Raw genomic sequence first — 19784 nt, 5'->3', positions numbered from 1 at the left:
CTACAAGTTCAGGAATATTGGAATAAAAAAAAATATATTTTCCTTTTGGACCAGAAGGATGAGATGTATTTCTGTTTTATAGATGTGGTTTGCTCTGTATTATAATTTTTTTTTATTGTCCTAAACATTTGGTAAAAAAAAGGAAAAACCTGCAGTAAGCATTTAAAGTAATAACTGTTTGTGCTTTTCCTGTAATTCTTTTAAAGCCTGATTCCGAGCAGAAAAAAATTGCTTGTCATGGTCTAGGTAAACAAAAATATATTTGTTTACCCAATGTTCTGCAGTTCTCCATAGCTAGGCCAGTCCCGCAGTCTCTTCTTCTGTATGCTCTAGCGGTCTAGGATGTTATCAAAATCAAAGCAGGGCCCATAATTAACAATTAACCCTTGCAGTCGGGGCAAAGCCATGGGATAATTTAAACTTTACCAAAGTTGGGTGTTAAGTTGGTGGCAGGGTCTTTTGTTCAGCATTTTTAAAGACTAGTTTTTAAAGACGTTACTTTTTTTCAAAATTTTTAAAAACTAGTTTTTGCAGTAAGACAGAAAGCAGTTTGATCATTAAAAATAGAGGGAAAATATGCAGCATACCAGCATAAAACTGAGAACAGTTTATGAACTATGTACACATTTTAGTATACTTCAGTTTTTGCTTCCAATTATTATTACTGAAAATTTTTAATAATTTAAAAGTGATAAGTTTTGTGGTACATGAATAGCTAAGGCAAGGTACTGCTGAAGACTTTCCCTAATACAACTGCAATGCCTTTCAAAGAGCACGCTGATGTGATTCTGTCAGTGCCGCCATGTTATTTTTGGTAGACCATTGATTTATCATTCTTTATACTAATAATCCTTTTGTGCTCCTTAGTACCATACAGAGTTATTTATCCTATAGGCAGCAGTTCATTGTCCTGACTTGCTGATGTCATGAGCTTACCTCACCTCTAATGCAGATAAGCAAATAATATGCAGTAAGCCCTCTATCATGTACCATTATAATTAGCACTGTCAACTCAGGACTCTGCAGCTCTCATGCATAACGGATTATAATATGTCTTCATAAGCAAGTGACTATACATGAACAATATTTCTCCCCTTATGAAGATTGCATGTCAATAAAGTAATTGAGTCTCCAAGGCTTTTGCAGGAAAGATTTAAGGGATGGTACTTTCAGGTTGGTGATGTATAACCATGATTATTCTGCTAGTCATCGATGCTGGGGCTGGAACAATGAGTGGTCAAGAGATGACAGAGTGAAAGGTTACGCTACTGCACACTGTGTAAAACCTGAAAAATGTGTCTGTGAAGTATAGTCAGCTACAGTGTATTTACTGTGTATAAATGCACAATTAAACAGGATGTTATTGGCAGTCAGATAGTGATAATTATTGTGACATGTATATTATTGTACGTAATTTTATAGCACTGCAATGTTATTGAGAATAGTGAACAATGTTACAGGGAATTGTAAGCATCGATCCTTGTTGCTAAAGGACCTCTGCCCCTGACAAACCATTACAAGCAGTTTAGGCAGACATCAGTAATTTAGCATTATATTTTGGGAGGAAATATAAATTCCTGTATGATAACCATGCAAAGCCTAGGTAAAAAATTCAATTCTATTTTTGAAGAATATTGATTTTATCCTTTATTCTTAACTAACCATTTGCAGAATATTCATACTGTATAAGAAAATATTTAATAAAGTAAGGAAGGCTTAAAAGCTGTGTCCTTTTAATTTTTGCAGTCTGAGTCTGTTTGGGAAGATTTCCCTGCACTTTCCAGAGATGCAGCAGGAATGAAAGAAAATCTCTGCGGAAAACTGAAGGAAATTTGCTCTTGGATTGTTGTTACTGGAACTGGTGTTCCTACTGAAGCATTTACCCTCACCTGTTGTTCTGGTATCAACTATATACATTGGTTATCCTATCATTTTCTGTCTTGCTGACAATCGTCATCAGGACAAACAGAGAGGGGAATCTTCGTTATGAGAACACAGTCCTTGGATAATGAATAAAGTACTGCAATTTTATTTCTTCTTTCAGGAAGTAGGACAGTTTGTTCATCATTCCGGTTTGTATCAGAAATTCTTTTTCTGAATCCACTAGGAAGATTATATCATGGCTGGTCAAAGTAATCCAGAGGGCTTATATAGCGAAAAAGATGGATCCACCAATTACCTCAAGGCCCACTGTAAAAGAGTGCTTTCTTCTTCACTGAGCATTTAGGGGTGTGTTTCCAGAGTTTACCTGCAGGGCAGCAACCTGGTCACCCACACTAGGCTGGAGCCGGTACCAGCAGCGTTTGTATCGTGTCACGTTTTTATATTGAAGATGTCTTGTAAGTAGCTCTATGACTGGATTTTAATAAATACATTGACATGATGGGACTACACCATTAGAGGCTTTTCTTTTTTGCCAAGACTGACAGTTAAAGCAGGGAGAAGAGTTGCTTTACTATTTGTGGTATCGTATATTTTCCTAAGTAAAGTTGCATGATTCAAGGTGCAAGATTCGTGCAGTTTCATGCCCTGTCGGACCTCCTATAATTTGTCTAATGATCTGGTAAGAAGCTGCACATATTCATGGTGGTGGGCTCATTGGTGCACTTTGGAATGATTGGATTTCACTATTGAATTAGTTTGGGTTTGGGTTTATTAGTCTGGTCACTTCCATGTTGTAGTGTCTTGAGAAAGATGGAGCTATCTCAAACGCAGGGTGCCTTGGCTACCTTTGGAACTGTTTTATTTATATATATATATATATATATATATATACACAGTGGGGCAAAAAAGTATTTAGTCAGCCACCAATTGTGCAAGTTCTCCCACTTAAAAAGATGAGAGAGGCCTGTAATTGGCATCATAGGTAGACCTCAACTATGAGAGACGAAATGAGAAAAAAAATCCAGACAATCACATTGCCTGATTTGGAAAGAATTTATTTGCAAATTATGGTGGAAAATAAGTATTTGGCCACCTACAAACAAGCAAGATTTCTGGCTCTCACAGACCTGTACCTTCTTCTTTAAGAGGCTCCTCTGTCGTGCACTCATTACCTGTATCAATGGCACCTGTTTGAACTTGATATCAGTATAAAAGACACCTGTCCACAACCTCAAACAGTCACACTCCAAACTCCACTATCGTGAAGACCAGAGAGCTGTCGAAGGACACCAGAAACAAAATTGTAGACCTGCACCAGGCTGGGAAGACTGAATCTGCAATAGGCAAGCAGCTTGGTGTGAACAAATCAACTGTGGGAGCAATAATTAGAAAATGGAAGACATACAAGACCACTGATAATCTCCCTCGATCTGGGGCTCCACGCAAGATCTCACCCCGTGGGGTCAAAATGATCACAAGAACGGTGAGCAAAAATCCCAGGACCACATGGGGGGACCTTGTGAATGACCTGCAGAGAGCTGGGACCAACATAACAAAGGCTACCATCAGTAACACACTACTCCGCCAGGGACTCAGATCCTGCAGTGCCAGATGTGTCCCCCTGCTTAAGCCAGTGCATGTCCGGGCCTGTCTGAAGTTTGCTAAAGAGCCTTTGGATGATCCAGAAGAGGATTGGGAGAATGTCATATGGTCAGATGAAAACAAAATAGAACTGTTTGGTAGAAACACAACTCGTCGTGTTTGGAGGAGAGAGAATGCTGAGTTGCATCCAAAGAACACCATACCTACTGTGAAGCATGGGGGTGGCAACATCATGCTTTGGGGCTATTTCTCCGCAAAGGGACCAGAACAACTGATCCATGTACAGGACAGAATGAATGGGGCCATGTATCATGAGATTTTGAGTGCAAACCTCCTTCCATCAGTAAGGGCATTGAAGATGAAACGTGGCTGGGTCTTCCAACATGACAATGATCCCAAACATACCGCCCGGGCAACAAAGGAGTGGCTTCGTAAGAAGCATTTCAAGGTCTTGGAGTGGCCTAGCCAGTCTCCAGATCTCAACCCCATAGAAAACCTTTGGAGGGAGTTGAAAGTCCGTGTTGCCCAGCGACAGCCCCAAAACATCACTGCTCTAGAGGAGATCTGCATGGAGGAATGGGCCAACATACCAGCAACAGTGTGTGCCAATCTTGTGAAGACTTACAGGAAACGTTTGACCTCTGTCATTGCCAACAAAGGATATATAACAAAGTACTGAGATGAACTTTTGATATTGACCAAATACTTATTTTCCACCATAATTTGCAAATAAATTCTTTCCAAATCAGCCAATGTGACTGTCTGGATTTTTTTTCTCATTTTGTCTCTCATAGTTGAGGTCTACCTATGATGCCAATTACAGGCCTCTCTCATCTTTTTAAGTGGGAGAACTTGCACAATTGGTAGCTGACTAAATACTTTTTTGCCCCACTGTATACAGGTGAAACTCAAAAAATTAGAATATCGTGCAAAAGTTCATTTATTTCAGTAATGCAACTTAAAAGGTGAAACTAATATATGAGATAGACTCAATACATGCAAAGAAAGATACTTCAAGCCGTGATTTGTCATAAGTGTGATGATTATGGCTTACAGCTCATGAAAACCTCGAATCCACAATCTCAGAAAATTAGAATATTACATGCAATCAATAAAACAAGAATTGTACATAGAACAATATCGGACCTCTGAAAAGTATAAGCATACATATGTACTCAGTACTTGGTTTGGGCCCCTTTTGCAGCAATTACTGCCTCAATGCGGCGTGGCATGGAAGCTATCAGCCTGTGGCACTGCTGAGGTGTTATGGAAGACCAGGATGCTTCAATAGCGGCCTTCACCTCTTCTGCTTTGTTTGGTCTCATGTCTCTCATCTTTCTCTTGGCAATGCCCCATAGATTCTCTATGGGGTTCAGGTCAGGCGAGTTTGCAGCCAATCAAGCACAGCAATCCCACGGTCATTGAACCAGGTTTTGGTGCTTTTGGCAGTGTGGGCAGGTGCCAAGTCCTGCTGGAAAATGAAGTCAGCATCCCCATAAAGCTCGTCTGCGGTAGGAAACATGAAGTGCTCCAAAATCTCCTGGTAGATGGCTGCGTTGACCCTGGACTTAATGAGGCACAGTGGACCAACACCAGCAGATGACATGGCTCCCCAAATCAACACAGATTGTGGAAACTTCACACTGGACTTCAAGCATCTTACAGAGTGTGCCTCTCCATTCTTCCTCCATACTCTGGGTCCTTGGTTTCCAAATGAGATGCAAAAGTTGCTCTCATCAGAAAAGAGGACTTTGGACCACTGAGCAACAGACCAGGTCTGTTTTTCTTTAGCCCAGGTAAGACGCTTCTGACATTGTTTGTTTTTCAGGAGCGGCTTGACAAGAGGAATACGACATTTGAAGCCCATGTCCAGGATCCGTCTGTGTGTGGTGGCTCTTGATGCACTGACTCCAGCCTCAGTCCACTCCTTGTGAAAGTCCCCAACACTTTTGAATGGCCTTTTCCTGACAATCCTCTCCAGGCTGCGGTCATCTCTGCTGCTTGTGCACCTTTTTCTTCCACGCTTCTCCCTTCCACATAACTTTCTATTAATGCTTTTTTGAAGCTTTCCCTCCTTATGGAGGGTGTCAATGATGGTTTTCTGCACAACTGTCAGGTCAGCAGTCTTTCCTATGATTGTGATTCCTACTGAACCAGACTGAGAGACCATTTAAAGGCTCAGGAACCCTTTGCAGGTGTTATGGCTTAATTAGCTGATTAGAGTGGGACACTTTGAGCCTAGAATATTGCACCTTTTCACAATATTCTAATTTTCTGAAATTGTGGATTTGGGGATTTCATGAGCTGTAAGCCATAACCATCACAATTATGACAAATCACGGCTTGACCTATCTTGCTTTGCATGTAATGAGTCTATCTCATATATTAGTTTCACCTTTTAAGTTGCATTACTGAAATAAATGAACTTTTGTACGATATTCTAATTTTTTGCGTTTCACCTTAATGTTAAAATAACTTTTTTAAATGTTAAAAAAAATGGATAGCTGTACTGTGAAGCGCCGTCCAATCAACTTTACTGCATTTGGCTGAATCTGGGCTGACAGTATATCTCTAAACACTGCAGAATTTATCCGGCTGCTTCTGTCTTCTGTCACATCATCAATAAACACCAATGACCCAATGCCACTGGAAACCATGCATACTCATGCCATCACACTGCCTCCATCATGTTTTACAAATGATGTTGTGTGCTTTGGATCATGAGCTGTTCCAAGCCTTCTCCACACTTTTTTCTTCCCGTTTTTCTAGTACAGATTAATGTTTGTTTCATCCATCCAAAGAATGCTTTTCCAGAACTGGTCTGGCTTTTTTAGATGTTTTTGGTAAAGTCTAATCTGGCTTTTCCATTCTTCAGGCTTATGAATGGTTTGCACCTTGTGGTGAACCCTCTGTATTTGCTCTCGTGAAGTCTTCTCTTAATTGTAGACTTTGACAAAGATACACCTACCTCCTGGAGAGTGTCCTTCACTTGTCTTGAAGTTGTGAATGGGTTTTTCTTTACCATACAGAGGATCCTGCGATTATCCACCACTGTTGTCTTCCGTGGACGTCCATGCCTTTTTATGTTGCTGAGCTCACCAATGCGTTCCTATTTCCTCAGAATGTACCAAACTGTTGATTTGGCCACTCCTAATGTTGCTGCTATTTCTCTGATGGATTTGTTTCATTTTTTAAGCCTTAAAATGTTTCACTTGCATAGAAAGCTTCTTTGAATGCATGATGTAGGTTCACAGCAATAGATTCCAAATGGAAATACCACATCTAGAATCAACTGCAGACCTTTTACCTGCTTAATTGATGAAGAAATAACAAAGGAGTAGCCCACACCTGGCCATGAAACAACTTTTGGTCCCTTAAAAAAGGGGGATGGCTACTCTTAAGAGCTGTATTCCCTGAACCCTTCTTCCAATTTGGATGTACATACCCTTAAATTAAACCTGAGAGTGTGCACTTTCAGCTCATATCCATTATATAACTATAATGTAGAGGGCATTCTACTTCCCGCCACTATTGTCAGATGGATTGGGTAACTCATTTCCAGAGCATATGCTCTTAAAGTGTATTGCATGTTCATTAAACTTCAGTGATGTTTAGTTTAATTCACACATGTTGTGTAAATCACATAGTGTACTGTATGAATAGATGAGGCACAATAATGGTACGTATTGTGATGTACATATTGTATACAATATCCTAAAGTCTTATTTACAAAGACCAGAGTTTTTTGCTTTTAGCCAAAAATAATTTTTATATTGAACGATAATAAAACTTGCTTTTTTATTGATACTCTGTATAGCCATTCCTCTTTGTTGCTGCACTAAAGTCCCAGTGGAGATTTTTTGTCTTCTTCTAGGATTTGAACTTAAAAATAGATAAAATATAAAGCATTTATTGTTGCCTGGTAAGCATGATGTCGAAGTCAGTGAAAAAAATCAGGTGAAGTACATCTGCAGATTGCACCATCTCTGTGTTCCTGCTGTTCTTATCCACATACATATGGACATCTGCCACCAGAGTTTGAGAGTAGTAGCACTTATGGGCTTACTTCACAGCCCAGTAGACATATGTGATTGATTCATGTTGTAAGACTGCAGGTTTTGTCAATAGGTGATCAAGATGGCGAAACATAACATCACTGCTTTTTACAGTCTCTGTGTTATGTGATTCCCCATCATCACCTACAAGTACAGATTCTTGTCATATAGACACTGACATACCTTGTTATCACAAAAGGCTGGCTGATTCAATACTGATACATTCTGCCAGCATTATGTTTTGTCAAAAATTAAAGAAGGTGGGTTAGCATCATATATTGTATAACTTGTTCAACTGAAACATGCCTATTTTAATTATGACTGGATTATATAGATGTTTGTATATTTTATACAGCTTGAATTTATACATTTAATTTATAAAGTCAAATTGTAATTCTCTTTTTTCTTGCAATTGGTGTATGTAAATACCAAAACTCTTTCAGGTTATTTTTTTGCTGTTTCTATCCTTCTGAGCGGATTTCTCTTCACTTCCTACACTGAAGACTCAACAGCACATGAGAGAATCTCCCCAAAGTGAGGAATTGCCCTCTTAGAGAGTTGTTCCCAAAACATTTTCCCCATAGGAATATTTACCCTCAATTCTTTTTCTAGTGACAACTCTAAAAGTTTAGATTCTCCTTGTTTCTCTCTCTGAATATGATCACCAGGACAATCAGAGTGTGAATCTACCTAGCAGGCATACAGACAGCAATAATAACTTTACAGAACCCTTCCAACTGTATCCATAAAATAAAGATTAACTTTGCTTCCTGCCTCAACAGATACAGCATACTGAAACAATGGAATGTAGAGTATGAAGTTGAAGTACCCTGACAGAGATATGGTTGTTCTGTATAGGTGTAGTGCACGTTGTCCAGACAACAGTATGTGTGGTGCAGCAAAAGGTCTTCACCCATGACTTATCCTTATATAAACTCTACTATTCTAGTCATATTTTGTTGGTCTTTCTTTAGTCATTGGTAATGTGGTATTCTTATAATTCTAGTGTCTGCGCAATGAAACATCTGCTTTATCTTGTTGTACTTTATGAAAGCATCATAAGACATGTACAGGCGGGAGTGAAACCTCAAAACCTGTCTGACCATAAATCAGAGCTCAGGCAAAAAACTCAACAGCAAGTTTGGGATTTGGTTTACAGCATAAATTTGTAAGCCAGTGGCTCTTGTAAACAGAAGGAAATTTATGTTGTAAATAAAGGATAACAGTCTGGCTAGGGAAGAGCTCTGGAGAGACATGTGTAGTTAGCCAGGTCTTTTTCTTTTCCATAGGAAACTGATCTGATGAAAGGATCCATATCTGTCAGGCCTAGATAAATCAAAGTCAGACCAGAAGAAGCTTGTGGAATACTCACTCCTGACCTCTCTGAAAGGTTATCAAGCCTCCCCTACTGGAATTACTTTGTGTGACACTTGGGCAATGCCATTAAGTGGGGAAAAGGATATTAGGTTAATTTTACAGTCAAGTTTTAACAAGGACATCACCTCCTTCAGGCTGAGGTTTATTTATTTTATTCCCTGTAATTGGTATTGGAATATTGATTCTTGTATACAGATGTGAAAGGTGTCAAGACCACAGATAGACTCAAAGACATTCTGGCAGAGCAATCCCTCATCTCATTAGGGAAGTCCTGTTAATGTTTTGAGAAACAAATGCATGCAGTAAGTTACACAAGTGACTTTATGAGTGGGCATTCACACTAGTAGATTCATTAAAGGTTAATTCCACCTTTTAGAAAAAAAATAATGCACAAAAAAAAAATGCATATATATTTGCAAGAAATAAAGTTCTTTTTTTTTTTTATACATGAGCTTGCAAAGCATTGAAACTGCAATCACAGGATCACAAGTGCATAACCAGACTCCTGCAGACTCTTCCTTCAGGTTCTTTTCAGTACCAAGGTCTTGTCAGTACAGAAGTTAGAGAGTTGTAGGTAGGGTCGATGGAGCTCGCCATTGCTGCTCAGCTACTGCTGTCAAGTTGTTTCTCCATGAGGAAAGCTCCAATATGGATCTTTGAAGTCTATCCAAGTTTTATCCTTTGTTGAGCTCTGGTAAAGGGGGAGTAGTATTGCCACCGAAATGCGTTGGATGCTTTTTACATGATTTTTTAAACCAACAATTAAAATTATCTTTGACTCTTTCATCCAGTTTTGGTCTTCTTCCTGTATTTCTATGGTTTGGTGTGACTCAGGCTCTGAGGACTCAGCATGCTAGTGGCTGAAGGAATTTTGCTCTTGTGTTATCCAGTAGGTGGAGAGTTATGTGCTTATTTTCCTGCTATTAGGCTGCTATTAAGCTTAAAGGAAGTACTATTCCGTTGTTTCTCCTACCTCTGAAGTACCTCTTGGTTCATGCTGTCTCTGCTCTAGTTCCACTGCCCGCCTTCAGTGACTTGGTCAGCTCCACCCATCTGCTACCCTTATCAGCCTCAGCTACTTGGGTTGGAGAAAATGCAAGGCCATTGCTCATTTTAGGTCTACGTAGTGCAAAATCTCTTCAAAAACACACATCCGGCTGTATTGAGTGAGCTTTACTACTGCTTCTAGAGCCAAATTCTGGGTATCCCTCGAAGGAATTGATGCCTGTAGCCTAAATCCTGTGACCATTATTACTATAGTGTTGAGGTCTATCTAGTGTTAGTATCTTGGGTCATCTTCAAGTCAAGCTGCTCAACTCAATTCCTCACTATTAATCCTACTCCCAGTGGACATTTGACTCTTTCCTGTTATATATCAGTTCTTTTCCTTGTACATCCCTTTATGGATGGGTTTAGGGAGTTGTTTAGGGAATTCTCTTTTAGCATGGTTACACCTTCTGGTGCAGTCTCTCAGTCCTTTATGGTTTGGAATTCGGGCAAGGTTACAAATTGGTCCCCCTCAGGCCAAAAAGGCCCAGATGCTAATGATTGGACCCTAAACAAGAAAGGAATGATTCCCTCCCACCCTCTTGGGGGGGGAATAACTCTCCTAGCAGATGTATTCTCTTGCCTATGTCTTAAGCCTAGATCTCCAGAATGGACAGTTCCAGAATATTTGATGGATCCCCCTGTTGGTCAGAATTTGGATCTGACATCCCCTGGTCTTCATGTAGAGGCCACAAGATCAATTTGAAAGTCTATAATAAAAGCACAAACAGGGAATTTATTAAAACAGCATGCTTGCCAACTGTCCCTGTTTTGCCGGATCAGTCATGCATTTTTGTAAAATGTCCCACCACGGCTCAATCCAAGCCTATGTCTCAGGATCAGGGCTGGGGGACAGCAACAGAGGTGACTCCCTGCATTAGAGAGAATCTTGGACCAAAAAAAATGTCCCCTGGCCCCATTTGTTCAGCGAGGGGTGGGGGCAGAAAGGGGACTATTTCATCACATCCGGGTGCAGGTGGAGTGATCCCCCCACCACAGTTGCCAACAATTAAGTTAAACTCCAGACCTGCTTTGCCGGATTGATTTGAAAGAGACCAGGAACTTAATTGCTGGCAACGGTGGTGCAAGGATTACTCCACCTGCACCCGAATGTGATGATATAGTCCTCTTTTTGCCCCCGCTGAAAACATAGGACCCCTGGAGATTTTTTTCTTTTTTTTAATTTTCCAGATTCTTTCAGAAGTAGGACACTGTGATGAGAATGGATTGACAGAGGAGTGAGGCGGATCAACTGCATCTCTGTTAGTGCCTCTAACCATAATGTGTTCCTTTTGTACCTTTCTCTATTATATACGCTACTGTAAAATGACACATTTGCAGCCTCAAAGCTTTATTGGCCATTCTTCTCTTGAGGGCCAGCTGGTAGTGGGAGACTACTGTTTGCCAAAATAACATAGTTCATACCAGGGGCGGACTGACCATTCGAGCACTCGGGCACTGCCCGAGGGCCCGGGGTCAGTAGGGGGCCCCATGAAATGCCCCGGTACCTTTTTTATAGGCTTTTTTGAGTGGTGGCAAGGACACAGGGTCCCCATGATCCCCTATTGCCCGGGGGCCCCATGAGTTGTCAGTCCGCCCCTGGTTCATACCATCACTAACTAGAACTATTGATGCAGGACAAGATAGACCTGTGGATTCATGCTGTACACCCCAATATTTAGGTCTGCTTTATCAAGGAGGTATACCTAATAAAGTGAGCACTGAGCTTACATTAGAACATTTGTTCATATAGTCATTTCCAGGAATATTAGAATTATGGCAGTGGGTATATGGGAATTGAGACTCACTAAAAATAAAAAACCATCCCTGGGAAAATAATTCAGAAAATACATAAGTCATATATTATCATTACATCACACACAGCATCCAGTATTGTCAACATGCCCTCATCTGCTATAACTCAGCTCCCTTCATCTTTTGTTCTCTTTGACAAATGTTATTATAACCTATACTTTTGTTATGAATAATTAGAGTAGAGATTAATAGTTTCCAGTAACCCCAAAGGCTAAGATACAGACCCATAATTGCTCACTTCCTTTCTTCCAGCCATATAACTGTGAACTTTAACTTGGCACATTTCCTTTTTTATTTGTAGAGAGACTGTGTTATGTTTTCCAGCAGGTACATACAGTAAAAAGATGTCATGGGGTAAAATGTCCCAGCTGCTCCATTACATGCCACATAGTGTAGCAAATTCTGAACATGACTATCATCGTAAAGGGAAACTATGGAGCTGAAGAATTAAACCCAAGGTCATTCTCCTCTGGAACTAAGAAAACAAATGATAATGATTTAATCAAATAAAACAATTCAGATAGACAGAACATTTTAATGCAAACAGTTCTTTGCACATCAAGAGACAATTGTACATGTAAAGCCAAACACCAGGCAGATAATAAAATCACATATAAATGCAGCTCTGTATTCATTAATATATCATTAAATGTACTGTATGTATGTAAACGAAAGTAGTGGAAGTACCTGAATCTGACTTGATATTAGTCTCTTGCAGTTCCTATACAGCAAAGGGTGGTCAATGGTGGCCCACTGATATTTTATATATCAAGTCCAGATACTCTGGTAAATCTTTAAAACCAGCATACGTATATAATTTTAAACTCTATTCATAGGAAGGAGGTGAGCCCAACCACACGGTTCTCTAAAAAACACAAAACCCATAAACTCAACAAGACCATATAACAAATCCTAACTAGATCAGAGGCTGGGCTAAGTGGAGATATTTCCATTCACTGGTCAAACTGACATTGCCATGAGTGTGACTGCAGAGACACAATCAGTGAAATGTTTTTGTTGTTGCAGGAGATTTATTATATGCAGTGAGTAGTACACAGGGTCCCCTTTGTAATTTTAAGAGCCATTTACTGATGTCTGAATAAAGATTGCTTAACTAGTAAGTTGTTGATCAGACTAGTCTTTCAGTTCATTTATGAGTTGTATGTTAGGTAGACATGTGCACGTTGGAAAGTTTTGTTTTGTTTCAGATGCATTTCTTCATTGAAGAATTTTGTCATATTCATTATGTTGACCAAATTCGTTTTGCAGTTTTTCCAGAAGATTGCTATATATATGATTTATTATCAAATCGGACAGATTAGAATCATAAGGATTCGATATTTTCAGACACCGATCCAACCCACCAAGAGAATGGCATGAGCTGATTGGACAATATCTCTTGCATCATGTTCATCTGAATTAACGAATTGAACACAATTTAGATCTGTTCGTTATTTGAATCCAAACTGTCAAACAAATTAAAAAATTTTATTCAATTCCCCATGGGCCCCAACTACTATCATGTAACATCATCCAAATTAAATAAATGAATTTTTAAAATTTTGTTATAACTTCTTTTTTCGGATTCTTTGACATCCATTACTATGTCCATTTGGAGATTCGCATACATCCGAATCACTGAAAATGAAATACTTATTTAAAAAAATGAATCGTAACGAGACAAATAAACACACATGTCTAATACCCGGTCTCAATATAATTTAGTGACCAAGTACACATTGCCAATTTAGTAGTTAAAAAGCAGTATGCTTTATTCAAACCTCAGTAAAAGCTTCCAATTATAAATCTCTCACAGCGAATTTATCATAGGAGGCTTTTACTGAGGTTTCAATAAAGTATATGTCTTTGTGACTAATAAATTGTTGATGTGTATTTTTCAATGAAGGTTACTATCCAAAGTAATATATTCCTCATAATTAGGAGAGCTATAGTTTCCTTGGTGTCAGTTTGTTCTTTCCCGGAATGTAGTCAAGACTTCATATAATTTCCTGTTCTCCACCATTGTTAAGGCAGATCACAGGCAGCAATGAGAGCAGGCTCAGTCAGTCATGAGCCCTGACTGGGTGTATGAGCTGCCACCTGCCCCATGCACTAGCAGTGCCTCATTCAAGGTATGTTTAAGTCACTGCATCAAATATTTATAGTTTAATCTACTTCTGTAAAGCATAGTATAGTGTGGTTTTGGGCAGGCGGGGAGGGATTTTAATGGGTAGCACAGCTGTCATCAATGATAGTACCCAAACTAAGTAGCAAGGGGGCATAGCAGTTTTGCAGGACATTAGTTACACAGAAATATGGGGAAGCATGGCAGTACAATAAAGAAATCATCACAATTGCATGGCCTATGTGGCATAGAGGCAAATCCAGCTGTTTCATACAGATCTTGTTCTGCTAATGTGGCAACATCACATCGGCAGTACCACAATACAAACTAACATGCATCGCCATTTGAACAGCGCCTATTGGACATATACTGTACATTACACATCTGTTCCACAGCGCACCTCAATGCACGAAAGTGAAATGCCCTGTGGTGCATTGTGTTGCTCTAGACGTAGGCACAATTTTTTTTCGTGCACTGCAGCTCTTTCAGGACACATTTCAAGTGACTGCCTTAATTCAGCATGCATCAATGCATGATGGAGTGCACATCAATGTGGTGTAAATCTGCTAAGTTTACCCTATTTCTACATGTTTATCAGAAATATCAACAGTATATTTAAGTAGCTCTGAATCCTAACCGACATCTAGTTTTCTATAGAACAGTAGATCATCAATGCCCTACATTTAAAGAAAGAAAAAAAAAAGGAAAAAAAGCAACTTTTTTGCCCTCAACCATAGAGCGATACGGGAAGTCTTTACCTCTGGTTTATACTGCTATCCACGGGATGATTGGACACTGGCAATAAAAAACTGTTGACCGGAACATAATAACCCTGTCCACAGAAAGTGTGCTTCAGTTTTGTGCTGTTGTCCTCAGGAGAATGGATATGCATTCTTCAACTCTTCTCTCTTCAGATTTTTTTTCTACTGTCAACAGCTGCAGGTAAATTCATGCCAGATATGTTAACTCTTGGCAGTCCTTCCAATCAACCAATGGGTACAGTTTTCCCTTTTTATACTGGTGTTCTCTCTGTAACAGCCTTAAATGTCTTAAAGTTTCTCCAGTTGTTTACAGCTACTAGTAGATTCAGGCCACATGTGCAATCCTAAAAAGCTCTTCAGTTAGCCAGGCAGTGCAGGTTCCTAGTTCATTATATGTGCAGGTGTTCTCTCCGTGACAGTCCTGCAGTTGCCAGTGACAGGTCAGGCCAATATGTCTGGTGATTCCTTATAGATTTATTGGTCCAGTGCTGAGGCAGCTTTCCTGTCCCCACCTCTCCACCTCTGTACTTAGTTTTCCTGTATTTGGTACTGAGGCTATGCATGTGGTATTTGCTACTGAAATATGCTATTTTGTGTGGGAAGTTAAAATCATTATTCATATTCTAGGCTTGTCTTATACTTCATACACATTGCGAGTTGGCCACAAGGCAGAGCCCCAACTTTATTTTCAGCCACGGGTAAACAAGGGAAATGTTTCCATTTTCATCTCCCCAGCTGTACTGGGTGGTGAAGCTTTACTTGAGTGCGCACAGGTGATATCCAGATTAACATATTCCCCCCTGTGTTTCATTCTGGTACAGATGAGCCATTTGGTCATGGAAGTGACCCTTCTGTGTGGGCAGATCTGGTCTCTTGCAGTACAGAGGTGCAATGTCCTGGCAGCTTCTGCTCTGTTCTCATTATTACTTAGCCCACTGATGGGACTATTTCCACAGGAATCATACTACACCTGTGTAAACATTGAATAAAAACCAGTGCGAACCCTATTTATAAATGGTGCTATTACCCTTTATATCATATACCCATCATACTGTGCATAGCAGCTGGGATTAGAATTATGTGTTTGGGCTCAAATTGGATTGGATATGTTAGAAAAAAATTAATGAGACTGCAGAAGTGTCCAACAATGGACCCATTAGATGTCATCTCCTACAAAATAAGTGATTTGCTCACTGACTTCAGAAAAATCAAATCTTATAAGTTAACTAGCTAGTGAGAATTACCGAGTTAGATGGCAGTATTGCATGATCCCTTGTGATGTCTCATGCTGGAGGCAGAGTTATCGTGTGCACCTGCTGTTTACGCAATACCAGGGGCGGACTGACCATTCGGAAACTCGGGCACTGCCCGAGGCCCGGGGTCAGTAGGGTGCCCCATGAGATACCCCTGGTACCTTTTTCATAGGCTTTTTTGAGTTTCGGCAAAGACACAGGGGCCCCATGATCCCCTATTACCCGGGGGCCCCATGAGTTGTCAGTCCGCCCCTGCTCAATACCTCCTGCAGCCTTTAGGAAAAACTGAGGTGGACTGTGGAAAGGTGGAGCTTTATGGCTGAAGACGATTTTCACAAGCTGCAAAGTTGAGGAGACTCTTTGCTGGCACAAACCTGAGTGGTCAGACCACATTCAGCCAAAGAGTGTTCTCTCAATGTTTGTGAATGATCTGCAGTACATAGACTCATTCCTCATGTGTGGGATTCTTTATGAAATGGTTCATATGTCTGCTGTGAACCACCCCTGAACCATGGCTCACTAACACGCTTTTCTACTCTTTCTCTGCTAAATCCAACATACATATGCTTGACTTTACTGGTTCAGTTGGGATCCCTCTGGATTAGTTATCCAATATGAATTCTCTGTCCTCTCTGAAAGAAGAATGTTTATGATTAGTTTCAGTCTGTGACTATTATGCCCAAATAGGGGGCTTATTATTTCTGCTTAGTATATTGGTCAACTCTAACTCTCAATTAGTTTAATCAAAGGTTACTGCACTGAGTTCTATTGCTGGCCTTGGTTATTCTACACCAAAGCATGGCACAGTTTACTTGGTGCCTTTTTTTTTACAAATTTTGGAAACACCACATCCTCCTTGTGACTGTACTTTGTCAAACCATGCCTAAAAACAGCAATTGATCCCTAGATTATAGTATGAATGGACATATGACTGTATCTTTTGATTTCAGCTGTGATGGTGTGCTAAAAGCTTCTCAGTTTTTCTCTCATATGTATCCACATTAACACACATCATGCGTGGACATCTTGGTTAAAACAATGGGCTGCAGGATTCTTGTATAAAGAAACATTCATTCGGAAGGGACAATGCCACTTCGGATAGATTCTTGATACTATTTATATAGGATGTTACTGGTGGTAAAAGCATTCATTTCCTTAGGGGAAGAAGCCTATATTGCAGACTGTGACAGTCATGCAGTTCTCTGAAAAATTAACTGTAAATGTTGCAAATATGGATTTGATATGGTATGAACACTTATAATATTTTAATATTTTGGAGGAGAAATTGGGTCTGGGGCACTGGGAGGTCCTCTTTCCTGTAGGTGAATGCTTCCTTTATATACAGTGAGGAACAGAAGTATTTGAACACCCTGCGATTTTGCAAGTTCTCCCACTTAGAAATCATGGAGGGGTCTGAAATTCACATTGTAGGTGCATTCCCACTCTGAGAGACAGAATTAAAAAAAAAAATCAGGAAATCACATTGTATGATTTTTAAAGAATTTATTTGTCTTGTACTGCTGAACATAAGTATTTGAAAACCTGAGAAAATCAGTGTTAATATTTGGTACAGAAGCCTTTGTTTGCAATTACAGATGTGAAACGTTTCCTGTAGTTCTTGACCAGGTTTGCACACACTGCAGCAGGGATTTTGGCCCACTCCTCCACGCAGATCTCCTCTAGATCTGTCAGGTTTTGGGGCTGTCACTGAGCAACACGGAGTTTCAACTCCCTCCAAAGATGTTCTATTGGATTTTGGTCTGGAGACTGGCTAGGCCACTCCAGAACCTTGATATGATTCTTACGGAGCCACTCCTTGGTTATCCTGACTGTGTGCTTCTGGGTCATTGTCATGTTAGAAGACCCAGCCATGATCCATCTTCAATGCTCTGACTGAGGGAAGGAGGTTGTTGCTCAAAATCTCACAAGAAATGGCCCCATTCACCCTCTCCTTAATACAGTGCAGTCATCCTGTCCCCTTTGCAGAAAAAGCACCCCCAAAGCATGATGTTACCACCCCCATGCTTCACAGTAGTAATGGTGTTCTTGGGATGCAACTCATCCTTCTTTTTCCTCCAAACACGACGAGTGAAGTTTAGACCAAAAAGTTCTACTTTGGTGTCATCTGACCACATGACTTTCTCCCATGCCTCCTCTGGATCATCCAGATGGTCATTGGCAAACTTCAGACGGGCCTGGACATGTGATGACTTGAGCAAGGGAACCTTCCGTGCAATGCATGATTTGAAACCATGACGGCGTAGTGTTCTACCGACAGTGACCTTTGAAACTGTGGTCCCAGCTCTCTTCATGTCATTGACCAGATCCTCCCTTGTAGTTCTGGGCTGATTCCTCACCTTTCTTATCATCAGTGATACCCTACGAGGTGAGATCTTGCATGGAGCCCCAGTCCGAGGGAGACTGAAAGTCATCTTTAGCCTCTTCCATTTTCTAACAATTGCTCCAACAGTTGATCTATTTTCACCAAGCTGCTTGGAAATTGCCCCGTAGCCCTTTCCAGCCTTATGGAGGTCCACAATTTTGTGTCTGGTGTCTTTTGACAGCTCTTTGGTTTTGCCCATGGTAGTAGTTGGTGTCTGACTGACTGTGGGGTGGACAGGTATCTTTAACCATTTGCCGCCCGGCCTATAGCCGTTTGGTGGCAATTTCCCCGTAGCCCTTTCCAGCCTTGTGCAGGTCCACAATTTTGTCTCTGGTGTCTGTTGACAGCTCTTTGGTAGTAGTTGGCGTCTGACTGACTGTGGGGTGGACAGGCGTCTTTAAATAGCTCAGACAGGTGCTACTAAGTTATATTAATGAGTGGAGTAGAGGTGGACTTTTTAAAGGCACAGTAACAGGTCTTTATGAGCCAGAATTCCTGCTGTTTCTTAGGTGTTCAAATACTTATGTTCAGCAGTGCAAGACAAATAAATTCTTTAAAAATCATACAATGTGATTTCTTGAATTTTTTTTTTAATTCTGTCTCTCAGAGTGGGAATGCACCTACAATGTGAATTTCAGTAAAACAAACAAGGAAAACACAGGATAAAACAAAGGAAAAAATGGACCATTAAGTGAATGCTTGTCTAAAAGAAAAAAGTTTTTAGATTTGATTCGAATATTTTAGAGAAGATGACTCTCTGATGTTCCTTGGAAGTGAATTCCAGAGTTTTGGAGCATAGCAGGAGAAGGCTCTGTCTCCAATCGAGTGTAGGTGAGTGGGGGGGCACACAGAAGATCAGAATTTGAGAAGTGGAGGTTACGAGGCAGGGAGTACATTGGTAAAATTTCAGACAGATAATGGGGTGCCAAGTCACAAAGAGCCTTATAGGTGTGCAAGAGGATCATTGCATTTTCAATAGTTTGCATTTTCATGATTGGACGAGGTGGAGGATGTGAAAGCACCACCCCACCTCTTTTAGTCAAGGAACACTTTGTGATGTGACCCTGCTGCTGAATGACATCACAGTCACATATGGGGTTTCTGCAGAAAGCTCCAGTAATGTACTTTCCTTTCTGCCTTACCAGCTTTTCTTTCTGCCAATTCTGTATCTCCAAGGTTGCAAGAAGAGAAAGATGCGCTTCAAGGTCAATTGCCTGCTCCTCCTGTGCTATCTTGTTAACCCTTCCCATCTGTTTACAATGCTGCCAAAGTCATGGTTAACAATGTGTATGAGTGTGGTTTATAAAAGGCATCCTTCATCAGTTGTGTGTGCCCCCAGTGTCCTGGGACTGCTCCTTGTTTCCTATAGTGTCAGTTCACACCACTTCATTGCGGTGGTGTGCTCTGAAAAAAGAACTGCATGCAGTACTTTCTTTTTCTGCCCGGCAGGTTGCGATGTAAAATTCTGCATCACAGTGATTC

General features: G+C 40.4%; 1 protein-coding gene and 1 long non-coding RNA gene across 3 annotated transcripts in view; one reads left to right on the top strand and one right to left on the bottom strand.

Annotated features, from left to right (window-relative positions):
• Positions 1–19784, top strand: part of LRMDA (leucine rich melanocyte differentiation associated) — a 1105225-nt gene that overhangs the window by 955898 nt on the left and 129543 nt on the right. The window lies entirely within an intron of this gene.
• Positions 9055–14865, bottom strand: LOC149458228 (uncharacterized). The gene is made up of 2 exons (XR_016313483.1): positions 14664–14865; positions 9055–10675 (listed from the first exon to the last, which is right to left on the bottom strand). It is a non-coding gene; the product is annotated as an uncharacterized LOC149458228 (long non-coding RNA).

This window comes from Staurois parvus, unplaced genomic scaffold (genome assembly GCF_062004578.1).
Source record: "Staurois parvus isolate SC_StPar_1 unplaced genomic scaffold, SC_StPar_1.0 ptg000291l, whole genome shotgun sequence".
Taxonomy (NCBI): domain Eukaryota; kingdom Metazoa; phylum Chordata; class Amphibia; order Anura; family Ranidae; genus Staurois; species Staurois parvus.
Note: the sequence above shows the minus strand (reverse complement) of the source record. Positions and strands in the feature narration are given on the sequence as shown.